This window comes from Macaca mulatta, chromosome 1 (assembly GCF_049350105.2).
Source record: "Macaca mulatta isolate MMU2019108-1 chromosome 1, T2T-MMU8v2.0, whole genome shotgun sequence".
Taxonomy (NCBI): domain Eukaryota; kingdom Metazoa; phylum Chordata; class Mammalia; order Primates; family Cercopithecidae; genus Macaca; species Macaca mulatta.
In genome coordinates, this window is record NC_133406.1 from 180,030,523 (window position 1) to 180,044,409 (window position 13,887).

The 13,887-nt window shown below is 38.3% G+C and overlaps 1 long non-coding RNA gene across 1 annotated transcript in view; it reads left to right on the forward strand.

The window, feature by feature from the left end:
- Positions 1-633: 633 nt before the first annotated feature.
- Positions 634-13,887, forward strand: part of LOC114672213 (uncharacterized) — a 111,415-nt gene continuing 98,161 nt past the window's right edge. The window contains exon 1 of the long non-coding RNA XR_003722434.2: positions 634-824. This is a non-coding gene — a long non-coding RNA (uncharacterized LOC114672213). The remainder of the gene's footprint in view (positions 825-13,887) is intronic.

Below are 13,887 nucleotides of genomic sequence, written 5' to 3' on the forward strand. Positions count from 1 at the left end.
GGTTCCGGTGTGTTTGTTCAGTAGTTACTTTCACTATACCCTCTGACTGGGATGCTCAGTTCCTAATCACAAGATCTTTTAAGTCTTACCTCAGCGGTCACTCTTCCCATATGGATCTTCCATTATTTTCCCTCTGTAAATGAACTGTCCCTCATTTTGGCTTTCATTGCAACTTGTTTTCCCTTTTCAAATGTCACCGGTCTCCTTTCCTAAATTATGTTTTATTATCCATCCATCCACCCATCCATCGGTCCATCCATCCATCCATCCATCCATCATTTTACACATCTATAAATTTCTAGTCAATGTTAGGGACCCTGAGGTTACCGGGGTGAAATGACACAGTTCCCACCCTCAGAAGCTTAATAGGGGAGACAGAGAAACAAACAGAACATTTCAGTCAACTATAGGTCTCCTTATTCTAGTTCTAACTCATCTGAAAATGCACTCCTATCAGTGACAGTTGCTGACGATGGCTGTGATTCTGGTGAATGATAAAGATTGGTGGGGAGAGAAAAGAGAGAAAGCAAGAAATATGCTCCCTCCGCTCCAGATTGGGGTTGGGAAAGACATAATGCATGTCTCTCTAGCCCAGTCCAGCCTCCTGGGCTGAGGATCAGCAGGACAGATTATGCAGTGCATCTTTGCAGCGGAGAGGAGGTCCGCTCGTCCCATACTTGGAGAACCCGTGGGAGTGGAGCAGGGAAGATTTCTGGGAAATGGTGTTTGAATTAAATCATGAAAATGAGTAGGAGTCTGCTACATGAGTAAGGGAGGGAAGAAAAGTCAGTAGAGAAGGTAGGCAGTGCTTGCAAAGGCCTGAGGTAAGAGATAGCATGCTGTGTGTCCATGCACGTGTGTGTATGTGTCTGTGTGTGTGTGTGTCTATAAGAAGTCTGCTATGGCTACTTTAAGATGAAAAGTGGAATTCGGCAGGAATTGAGTGATCAAGAGCAAGCAGTGAGATAATGACATTTTTCAAAAAGATAGTTAGCAGTTTGGAGAATGGGGAACGCATATCTTACATCCATCATTAGACTGTGATCTGCCTGAGGGTGGAGATTTTAACCCTGCCTATATCCCAGTGTGCCACGCTCCTAGAACATCACTCCACAGGCTTTGGAATTGCAATATGTTGTCTATAGCCTGGACATCATATTTCTTTCATTCTGAGGTGGCTGACTTGAGGGGAATGAATGTCAGGAGAATATTGCTAGTTTTTAGGGGAGACACAGGGGAAAGAGAGGCACTGGGATATGAGTGAGAGGAGTCTGTTTGAAAGAAAAATGAGACTTAAATCCATTATCACCAGGACACTAAAATACAGCATTTCTTCTCTGAATGGTATTCGTTCCTGTTTACTTTCTTCCTTGTGGCATTGAGCTGGGCTGCATTTGCCATTTAGGCATAATTACTATTTTATTATTATTTTTTTTCACAGTTAAGTGGAGCATTTGAGCACAGCTGAATTGCTGGGAGCCTCGGTGGAAGAAATCTATTAGTGATACGACTTGAAACAATACACAAAAGGCCGCTGCGTGTGGTCTGCCCTCCACGCTTTCAGCTTCCTTATGTGGAACAATAAATCTCCGAGTCAGCTAGAACGCAGAGACTCCCATCCAACGAGAGCCGCATTTTTATCTTTTATTCATTGGCAGGAACATTAGCTGTAGGAGGTATTCAAATCACACTTTTATTTAAACAAACACAGCTGGATCACAGCCTCTTAATATAGCAATTCTCTAATGAAAAATAACAACATAGTATTTATCTCTTTTCTTTTGTGTGACTCTCAATTTGCTAAAATTAGGCAGACTTCAATCCCATACAAAATTGGCATGTTTTCATGACCAGAGCTCATCGCAACTAACTGCAAAATTATAATGGGGATGTAATTATAGGAGGGCATGTGAAATACACATCCTTTTGCTGCTGTAAGCTATATGGGGTTATACAATTATGTTGTAATAACATCATTTATCTTAAAGGAGTCAGACAGCTGACTTCATTTATTTAACTTGAGCACTCCAATTATGTGCTGTGTCAGTTTAACATAAATGTCTTGCCCAAAGAACATGGTGTAATAATAATGGTAATAGCAATAATAATAATAGCACACATTTGTATAGGGTTCTACAGAGCACAAAGGGTTTTTACAATTGCGATCTTGCTGGAGTCTCCTAATGGTCTGTAAGGCAGGCCACGATGCCTGTGATCTTGTGCCCCATTTATTGTTGAGAAAACTGAGGTTCAGAGAAGTGAAGTGATGTTGACAAGCCTGTACACTTGTTAATAGTAAGTGGAGAGGTAAGAACTTTAAAGTCAGGTTTCCTGACTTCGCAGCTGAGGACTATTCACCAGTAGTCCCACCTTTTGGACAGTGTGACATGTTTGTTCTTATCTCTTATTTCATTTTATCTCACAGTGATCTTTTAAGGCAGGTAGAACAGTCTAGGGTAGTGGGAATTGCAGGTACTAATTTTGTCAGCCTGGGCAAATTAAACTATTAGATCCCAGATATCTTGTCAGAAAAAGTAGGGATAATAATACACACGGAGCAGGACTGTTATAAGAATTAATTAATATAATGCTTGTGAAGTGCCTGAACATAGGTGCTCAGAAAATGAATTCATTCCCTTTTCCGGTAAGACAAGAAAAAAATTCTGCTTTGCATGTAACATAATTGCTGTGCCTTTTGCTTAACTGACTTCCCCAACTCGCCAAGCTGGTGTCAGGGCAGTCACCAACTGAAATTCATGTCTTGTTATTTCAAACCTGCTTGTCATTACTTTCACACACCTTGTAATGCCTTCAAATGTTCACTATTATTTTCAGTTCTTTCTCAATTCTTTACAAAATTCATTTGCTTAAATACCCGAAGGTAGAATAAAATACTAGAACTGAAATCTTAGCGCTCTTTGCCTGAAGGGGAGAGACTACAGGTGTAATGGACGAGCAGGGTGCGGAGTCAGGAAGCCTGCGTTGGGCTCCCGGCAGTGGCAGTTACTAAGCTATGTGAATTTAGGCCATCCTCTGACTTAGCTCATCTATAAATGTTATTTCAATCCTAACTTCCTGAGAGGAAGCCTAAAGTACATAATGTTTCTGGGAGAGAAGAAAAAGCTTGTAAAATAATCGACTTAGCTTACCCCATGCTAGTACATTGCTAGAAAGACAGAGTCTCATTTAACCTTTGTGGCAACTCTGTCGGATATTTTTCCCTGTTTTACAGATGAGGAAATGAATATTAAAAGATTGTCAAAGAGTTATAACCTTTATATTTGGTTATTACATTTAACGGTTTGAGGGACTTAATTTTCAAGTTTCTTGACTAAGTAGTTAAATGGGGAAGGTGGGTGGGGTCTATTTGGATACCTCCAATTTATACAGTTTTGTTTATAAAATACAAAGTTTTATAAATGTCACAATTTTCTTGATTTTGAGAGAAACGATCAAAGATATAGTTTCCATAACATCAGTGTTTCAAACTGAGCCAGCAAGGATAAATTTCCATAACTTAGGACAATTTTACTTAGTGAAGGCATTTAAGTGTCTGAATTTCAGCTTCAGCCTAGGGGCCTAGGTATTTTGCAAGTGGGTTGGTGCAGGTTCAGACAGCCAAAATGACTTAACCAGGAAGTAATATAACAAGATTTTATGTCTGTGTGAATGTGCTCTTTTTATTCCTTCCTTCTTTCTGTCTCTTTTTCCCTACTTATCCATTTATACATTTAATTTGCTAAGATTTGAGTTTTTAAAAAGTCCTCTACTTATACCGCTTTCTTAGAGCTTGTAATGTATTAGGGGGAACATTCTAGTGAGAAACCATTACAGTACAATGAGATTACAGTGAGGCAGGTGTTATGGTAGAGATGAGGGCTAATTTTAATTTTGGCAAACCAATTGATTTGACATTATCAATTCTGCTTACAGGATGGAGTCAAGGAGGCTTCACAGATGAGTCTCTTGAGCCAATTTTTTTTCCCAGATGCTTTTAAGTAACAGAAAATTTGTGTAAACAATATATAAATTTATATAAACAATATATAAAGAGGAGTTTTTATTGTAGAGATACTGGGGTATTAACATCAAGAATGGCAACATGGCTGGACCTAAGAAAAATCTGGGTCCATTTATTTGAACATTAACATTTGATTTCTCTCCACCTCTCATCTCTGTTTCACTCAATGCAGATGGTCTCCTCTGTCTCTTGGTCGCTTTGACAGGAGGTATTGTCACTGACACTTCTAAGGCTTTATATCTCATAGCCTCAGACACTAAAAGAGGCTGCTTCAGTGAACTGTCCACTTTTCAAAGTTCTAAGGCCAAATTTCCTGGGGAAAGGATTCACTGGGTCTCTCTGAGACAATCAATCAGAAGTAACGGTGGGGCAGGTTTACTTAGAAATGGGCAGCTTCCACAGGAGCCTTATCAAAGGAGTGGAAAGGTGGCAACTCCTCAAAGAGGGGAAGATTAGTCTCACAGACAAGTGGTTCTCAAGGTTAAGTCCCTGAGCCCCCGAAGATCTCAACGCCATTTTAGGGGGTTCATGAGGTCAAAACTCTTTTCTTTTTTTCTTTTTTTTTTTTTTTTTTTTGAGACGGAGTCTCGCTCTGGCGCCCAGGCTGGAGTGCAGTGGCCGGATCTCAGCTCACTGCAAGCTCCGCCTCCTGGGTTTACGCCATTCTCCTGCCTCAGCCTCCCGAGTAGCTGGGACTATAGGCGCCCGCCACCTCGCCCGGCTAGTTTTTTTGTATTTTTTAGTAGAGACAGGGTTTCACCGTGTTAGCCAGGATGGTCTCGATCTCCTGACCTCGTGATCCGCCCGTCTCGGCCTCCCAAAGTACTGGGATTACAGGCTTGAGCGACCGCGCCCGGCCAAAACTCTTTTCTTAATAAACCTAAGCTATTATTTTCTTTCTTTTCACTCTGTTACCATTTGTATTGATGGTGCAAAAGCAATGGTAGGTAAAACTACAGGTGCCAGAGCATGAGGAGCAGTACCAAATTATGTAAGTAGTCATTGTCTTCTTTAACACACCGTGTACTCACAGTAAACAATGCCAGTTTTCTTTAAGAATTCTCTCCAATAATCAGTAAAAAATATTACTTTAATTAAATGTCAACCCTGTGTAACACCTTTATAACATCTGTGGGGCAAAGTAGTTGTGCCATGAAGGTTTTTTGCTCATACTAAAGTACAAAGGCTGCCTTGAAGAAAAGTAGTTGTGTAATTTAGTTGCAAGTTGAACTAGCTGCCTTTTTGCATGGAAAATCTTTTTATTTGGAAGAACGACATAGAAAAACTATGGCTGTTCAGATCTGGGTGTTAGGCAGACATATTCCTAAAGAAAGTATATTAATTTAAGGAAAACAACCGTATTTGTTGGCAATGATCAAATTGGAGCTTTCACACAAAAATCATAATTTTGGAATCTGCCACTGGGAACTTGATGGTTTCCTACTACTTAAAGCCTTTGCTGATAAGATTTGTGGTGACAGTGAAAAATGTATTTTTTTTTTGATATTGTGTGGTCAGTGTATCAATATTACATGACTCAGTAAACTGGTGTTTTTCAAATGACCCACACATGATGCTATAGAGATCATGCTTTTAAATAAAAGACTCATTTAAGGTTGACCAATGGGTTTTAATGTAACACAATACAAAAAATTCATTAGTATAGTTTCAGACTCCATATTGCAGCTAATAAGAGGTTATCAGTTGTTGAATTTTTGTGCAGATTCAAATAATATCCACAAAATATTCCAAATTTTCATCATATACTTCAAGCAAACCAACATAGCAATACAGACTGAATGTAGATGAAGACATTAAAATCTGTATCTTATGAAACCAGTGTTAGAGAAATTTGCAAAAATGTAAAGCAATGCCAGTTTTTCATGAATTTTTTGAAAATGTATTTTTAAATAAAAAACTTTTTTATATTTTGGTACATATTACTGTTATTTGAAAATGGATTTCATGTAAATAGTAAAAATTGTTCTCATTTTAAATTTCTACTTGGTAAATATTAACAGATATAAATGACATGAGTAAGTCATCTTGCAGTCCCCAATAATATTTAAGAGTAGACTCTGACTCTGAGACCAAAACATTTGAGAACTCCTGCCTTAGGTGCCCCCCACAGTCTTTAAATACGGACAAAGGCAAGCCAGGTGGGTAAGAGATGGAAGAGCATTACAGTGAAAAGACAGGAGGCATGAGGCAGTGTGACTTCAGGAGTTTAAGAAGAGATGTAAATGGGAAATGGAGTATGTGGAGTAGATTACGGGGAGATAAGGTTGAAACAGAAAAATTCAGTTCCAGGTTATCTGGAGCCATACAAAGGCTTTAAGTAAGAAATGATGTAATTGGCTTTGGGTTTGGACATGGCATTTTGTTGTCAGTGTGGAAGACATGTAGGCAATGTGGGTGGAGTGAGGGGTGGATAAAACTAGAGACAGGGAAACAAGTGAGGAGGCTTGTGTCAATAGGCACAGAAAATAAGAGAGCAGAATTAAGGCAATGGTGGTAGGGATGAAAAAGAAGATGTATGTTGTGCAGAATTGTAGGAAACAATTGAAAATAATGCCGTCTTGACGGAGGCTATACAGAGTAGGTTTAATAGCTTGAGCCTTGTAGGAAATGAGCGGTTATAGTAGTTACTATCTCTGGGATTCTTTATTTTAATAATTTAACAATTACTTTAAGAGAGTCAAGTCTAAGTCTAAGTCCCAGGCTCCCAAAGTTTACTTTTGCGAAGTGGCTGTATTACTTAAGACTAGGTTTAGCTGTGTATAATATTAATAGGAAATACCAAACAATCAATAGTGATTCAAACAAGAGAGGAGTTTGCCCCTCATGCAAGAGATGTTCAGGGCCATTTACCACTTCACCACCATCAGTATAGTGCTTTCATTCTCAAGGTCACCTCATTGTCCAAGATGGCAGCTGGAATAACATTACATCATTGTTCCAGGCTGGCAACAGGAAGGAGGAGGATAGAACAAAAGGTCCCAGTTTCCAGTTAAGTTGGTTTCCTTTAGCATTTTTTCTGCTATTTCTACCACTTTTCATTACCTGGATCTTTATCATTTTACCACAGTCAGGTGCAAGGAGGATACGAAATGCAGCCTTTTAGCTAGGTTCATTGCTGTCTCAAATAATATTAGGCTTCTATTATAATGAGAGAAGGGGGAAATGTTTATGAGATTGTATTCAGCAGCCTCTGCCCCAGAGATCTAGAGTTCTCTTTTCTCTTCCCAGAAATGTCTTTATATAGAATTATTTATCTTTTCCTTTTACCATGAGAATTCCTGGGAATGACAAGGACACCTACTTTTTTATTGGAAGGCTCTTATCTGGCAACTCGGAAGTTCCATAACACAGTCTGAGAAGTGAGAATAAATAAATCCCTGGGAAGTCTCATTTCTTCTTTTTCTGAGCTACTATAATCATCTTTTTAACTGGTTATCCCATTTATTTGCATTTTTTTTACTCCAATTCAACCTACACGGTGTGGCAGGATTAATTTTTCTGAAGTAAATTTCAAGTCATGCTATTTCATTTGTCAGGAATCTTAATTAATTTCTCATAGCTTCCTGAACATTCACAAATGCCCACAAAGCATTCAAAGTCCTCTTGCAATTTTACCAAAAGTGACATTTCCAGGCATACCTCCCATACCATATGCTTTAGCTAAATGGGGCCTAACAAAATATGGAAAACCTAACCTCTGTGGTTTTGCTCAAGTTACTATAGCTTTTATGAATTCTAGCTGTGCAGTTCCATAGGGCTATAAAAATTACAGAGGATACACAGGACTTCTTGAATTCCAGTTTCCTCTCAACACCATTTATTGATGATAGATGCCAAGATCCCACTCTGTGGCCACAGATACATTCTAAATGCTGTGCTTCAAGAGCACATTTTTTTAGCCAGAGCAATTAGGTAATAAAAATAAATAAAAGGCATTTAAATAAAAAAGGAAGAAGTTAAATAGTCTTTGCTGGCAACATGATCTTATATATAGAAAACCTTTATATATAGAAAACCGTCCACCAAAAAAAACTAATGAAACTAATAAACAAATTCAGTAAAGTTGTAGGACACAAAATCAACATACAAAACCAGTAGCATTCCTGTACATTAAAAACGAAGCATCTTAAAAGGAAATTAAGAAAACAATCCCATTTATAATAGCATCAAAATATACCTATAAATAAATTTAACTAAGGAGGTTAAAGGTCTATATACTAAAAGCTGTAAAATGAATGATGATGGTAATGAATGAAATTGAAGAAGATACAAACAAATGGAAGGATATCTTATGTTTATGGATTGGAAGAATTAATATTGTTAAAATGTTCATACTATCCAAAGCAATCTATAGATTGAATGCAATCCCTATCAAAGTTCCAATTAAAAAATTTCAATGATATTTTTAACAGAAATAGAAAAAAAAGCAATCCTAAAATTTGTATGGTACCATAAAAACCCTCTACTAGCCAAAGCCATCTTGAGCAAAAACAACAAATCTGGAGGTTGTCATACTACCTGATTTCAAAATATGTTACAAAGCTACAGTGAGCAAAACAGCATGACACTGGCATAAAACCAGACATATCAACAAATGAAGCAGAATAAGGAGCCCAGAAATAAACCCACATGTATATAGTCATGTATATAGATTTTTTACAAAGGTGTTATAATATATTATTTCCCCAAGAACACATAATGGGGAAAAGTTAGTCTCTTCAATAAATGCTGATGGGAAAACAGGATATTCACCTGCAGAAGAATGAAATTGAACCCTTTTCTTATACCATATACAAAAATAAAATCAAAATTGATTAAAGACTTGAATGGAAGACCTGAAACTATAACACTACTAAAAGAAAACATAAGGGAAAACCTCCATTACTTTCGTGTGGGCAACGGTTTTTCAATATCACCCCAAGAGCACAGGCAGGAAAAGCAAAAATAGTCAAAGAAGATTACATCAAAAATGAAGCATCTACACAGAAAAGAAAACAATTAACAGAGTGAAGAGACAACCTATGGATTAGAAGAAAATATTTGCAAACCTGGCTGGAAGCAGTGGTTCATGTCTGTAACCCCAGCACTTTGGGAGGCCAAAGCAGGTAAATTGCTTGAGTTCAGGCATTTGAGACCAGCCTGGGAAACATGGCAAAACCCCATTTCTAAAAAAAAATACAAAAATTAGCAGGGCTTGATGGCACATACCTGTAGTCTCAGGTACTTGGGGGGGTGGAGGCAGGAGGATTGTATGAGTTCAGGAGGTGGAGTTTGCAGTAAGCCAAGATCATGCCACTGCACTCCAGCCTGGGTGACAGTGCCAGACCCTGTCTCAGAAAAAAAAAGAAATGCAAATCATACGTTTGATAATGGGTAAATATTCAAAATATATAAGGAATTCAACAAATTGACGAGAAAACAAATAACTACATAAGAGTTTAAAAATGGGCACATGACCTGGGTAGACATTTCTCAAAAGAAGACATACAAAAGGCCAGTGGGTATATGAAAAAAATGTTGAACATCACTAATTATCAGGGAAATGCAAATCAAAACCACAATGAAACATCATCTCACACCTGTTAGGATAATTGTTACAAAAAAGATGAAAGATAACAAGTATTGGTAAAGATGTGGAGAAAAAGGAACCTTACACATTGTTGGTGGAAATGTAAATTGGTACAACCATTAAGGAAAACAGTATGGGGGTTCCTCAAACAATTGACAATAGAGTTAGCATATGATCCAGCAAGCCCACTTTTGAGTTTCCAATGGAAATTAAATTAGTATCTCAAAGGGATAACTTCATGTCCATGTTCACTGCAGCACGATTCACGATAGCCAAATTCACTATTTGGCTATTCAACTATTCATGATCAGTGTCCACCCACAGATGAGTACATTAAAAAAGTGGTATATATGCAAAATAGAATACTGTTCAGCCTTAAAAAAGAAGATATTCTGTCATTTGCAATAACATGAATGAACCTGGAGAACATTTTGCTATGTGAAATAAGCCAGGCACAGAAACACAAATACTGTATGATCTTACTTATATGTGGAATCTAAAAAAATCAGACTTAGAAGCAGAAAGTAGAATGGTGGTTGCCAGCAGATGGGGACTCAGAAGAATGAGGAGGTATCTGTCAAAGGATACAAAGTTTCCATTAGATAGGGGGAATAAGTTTTGGAGATCTAATGCACAACGTGCTGGCTATGGTTAATGATAATGTATATTTGAAAATTGCTGAGAGTAGATTTTAAATGTTTTCCCCAAAAAATTAAGTGTGTGAGAGGATAAACATGTTAATTAGCTTAATATAATCATTCCACAATGTGTACAAAACATCACACTGTACCCCCAAAATATAAATAATCATTATTATATGTTAATTAAAATTTTAAGAAAAAAGAAAAAGAAAAGAGCATCTTCCTTTAACCCATGCTAAAGCACCCCTGATGGTCTCAGGGAAGAACATACTGCTTAAAAGTGCAGGAGTCTAGCCATGTGCATAAGTGCTGCTACCACATCTCTGACAGAATTCTACATTGTGTCCCTAACCTGAACCCTGAAGTTACTAAGTGGACAGGATTTGTTGTTGCTGTTCACTATTATCCTTGGCTCCTTTTCTGACTCTACTCAACAACCCAAGTATTTTTTTACTTTAAAAGTAGACATTGCCGCATTGTCTGCACACGCACCTTCTTCTTTTATCTCAGATATATTATTAAACTTACAAACTAACCATCAGCAGAAATTAAAGGCCTGGGAAAATTATCAAGTACCAAGGACTTATTAATAAGGAAAGCTTTGTTTTCACATTGGCAAACTGATAGTCCCCCGTGCTCCGGTCTCTTGAAAGTTGTCATGGTATGCAGTCCCTAAAGGGAATCCTACCTGCTGTACTCCTGCTTGCTGCCTTTGGAAATGTGTTGTGGGGACACAGAGCGCTAGAATGAGGACATCTGAAATCTGTTCTCTACGTTTTACCCAAGATCCACAATAAGGTATAATATAAATTGTTCTGGCAATTGATTCAGAGAAAAATCTCCTGTGTGTGCTACAAAATTTGTAGGACACTGAGCAAGTCTTTTAATATTTTGAGCCTGAATTTCCTTATCAATATTTAGAAATTGACACCTGTAGAACAATGCACTTTTCATCCTGCCAATAGCTGTTTAATAAAGTAGGGCATTTCTTGTTAATTATCACCCTTTAAAAGGCTCAAACTTGTTAAATAATTTGTTTAATACTGTTTTCTAACTTAGGGTAAGTAAATGTTCGTTTTGAGATTCAATTCTACCTCCACTGGTTTCAGTTTTATCACCTATACAACATATTATAGCATTATATTACGAGACAATTTGGAGTTCAAAATTAGACAAAAGATGTGCAAATTTCTGGTACATGGTAGGTGCTCACTAGGACTGATTTTGAGAAATGCAGCTAAATTAAAATGGAGGTCTTGCAAATGACTAGCTTCAAAGCTCTGTTATGGAGACCTGTATTATTTCTCAAACATTTTCTGAGACTACCTGCCATCTGCCCTGTTATGTGCTGTGTGCTGGGTTTACAAAGATTAGTAAGCCATGACTCCTGCTATTAATGGAGTACATGAGTTAATGTATAGAACAGTGCTTGGCACAGAGTAGGACCCAAAAAATGTAAGTTTTGCTGTAATAATAATAATTTCGTACTGTCGTTCTTGTTGTTATATCTGCCTTTTCCATGGTCCCCAAGAAAATATCATCTGGGCCAAGATTAACTGCTGATGCTCTATCTGGGAGCTGTAAAGATAGGGCAATAAACATGGAGGAAAAGACATTGACTTAGGGAAGTATAGGAAGCAGTGCAGTGTGATGTACGCAGCAGATATCTTGTTGGAGGTGCTTGTTTGGCCTTGCAAAATGCCTTTAGAGAGGTTGTAAATAGAAAGCACACCACAGAACAGTACTTGAGAAGGAGAAAGAAGAAGGAATATATCTGTTTGGCTCTCCCCAATCTTTTCCTTTTCTCTACTATTCAAACTTTGCCCCCAAAGATATCAACTCCTCTGCAGTTTCTAGGTACATTATTTGGCTTCCTGAGTGGCTTTTGGGAAACTAGATCCTGAATTCTGTGGTATGGTGTTTCATCTAAGTGCAGAAATGGCTGGGGTCAGCCTGGTTGTGTGGTGTCTGTCATGGAAGAGAGTCCAGCTTTCCTGAGCAAGTGTGTTTAGCTTCATTTGGTTGAACCACACTGACCTATACTAAGTGTGTCAATACGACAACAGCCAATGCAAAACAAATACCCAAAGCCAAGGGAATCTAAAGCTGACTCAAGATGTCCCATCTATTCCTCTCCTGGGCCATTCCAAACCCCCCTTGTCCTCTTATTTCTGGCTCTTGTACTACAATATGGGGTCTCCCCCAAGTTTTTTTTTCTGTGTGTGTGTGTGTGTGTGTGTGTGTGTGTGTGTGTGTTCTTATTCCTTCCCAAAGAGGGAAGAACAGGTCCAATCACTGGTAGATTCCTCGTCCAGGTTGTTTGCCACTTGTTGTCTGCAAGACTGAAGCCATGAGGATTAGAGAAACAAGGTATAGTCTCTGCTGCTGAAGCTGATGCTGAGGCCATGAATGACATTTATTATCTCCATCCTCTATCATTTTAGATTTCCCTCACCACTGGCCAGTATTTCAGCTAGTTCAGTCAGTTGCCTGGTGGGATAAGACAGACCCTCATTCCTGATGGAAATAAGCCCTTACTTGCCCAACTCTGGTTGGGTTTGTGGTTACTGTCATTGCCCATTGACGATTATTAGTTATCAAGGAAATATTAAAAGACTCTTCAGTGAATTGCCTGTGTTCCACATGTCGTCTTCCCGGCTGTGTTTGTGACATAGTAACTTCTTTCTTTGCCTACAGTTCCACTGAAAAGATGCGCTTAAAGTAGCCATGTCATAATTACAGGGTTTCCAGTTCAGTGGAACCATTATTTAATTCTCTGGCGGATGTGTACCCTATACTCAAGAACAAAGTTGTGGGGGTAGGAAGCACAATCCTGCAAGTAGGTCCTGGATGTGAGAGTGGGCATACTCACTTTCACCCCTTGACACCTGACCCATATACTCTAGCTATTGTAGATTCAGTGCCATGTATAGTTTTTTTGATTCAGCACATATTCCATATTCTGGAAGTTGGCGAGCAAGGCAAGGTGATGTGTTACTCATCATCGGTTGCTTCACAAACGCCACAAATATTGACCTCAGATCTCTCAGTAGTTGGGTCCACTTGGCCCCATGAAACACTTCTCAGCAGGATGTACAAACAGCCCAGGTTTCAGAGCACTCCAAGAGAGGACAGAAGGAGAGAGATTTTACTTGCTTGGTTCCTTCCTTTATCTCCCTGGTTAAAGTTCACCTTCTTGGGAGTTAATTTATGCACATTTCTAAGTTGTGTCATTTAGTTCTTTAATATATTGTTATTGGAAGTTAGCATTATAAGTACTGTTTTCATCATCCATAATTATCAGTCTGTCTATGCCAGGAGAGAGAGGTGTATAATAATGCATTTATATCTCTATCTATAGCTCTATCTATGTATAATGATAAATACATGACAAATATATATAATGTGAATGCTGTTGCTCTGAGCAGGAAGAGTTAATCCTGTTGAGGATCCGAGGCATTAGCTAAAATATGGAGAAAGTGATTGCTTGGAAAGTGAATTCCAGGCACAGGAATAGCGTGAACAAAGACCCTGAGATAAGGTATACTGGGAAATGTGCAGAAAGGCAGGGCTTTCCAGTTAAGTAGGAGCAACATGATACAGTATCCTAAATTTCTATTGAGAACCTTGAAACC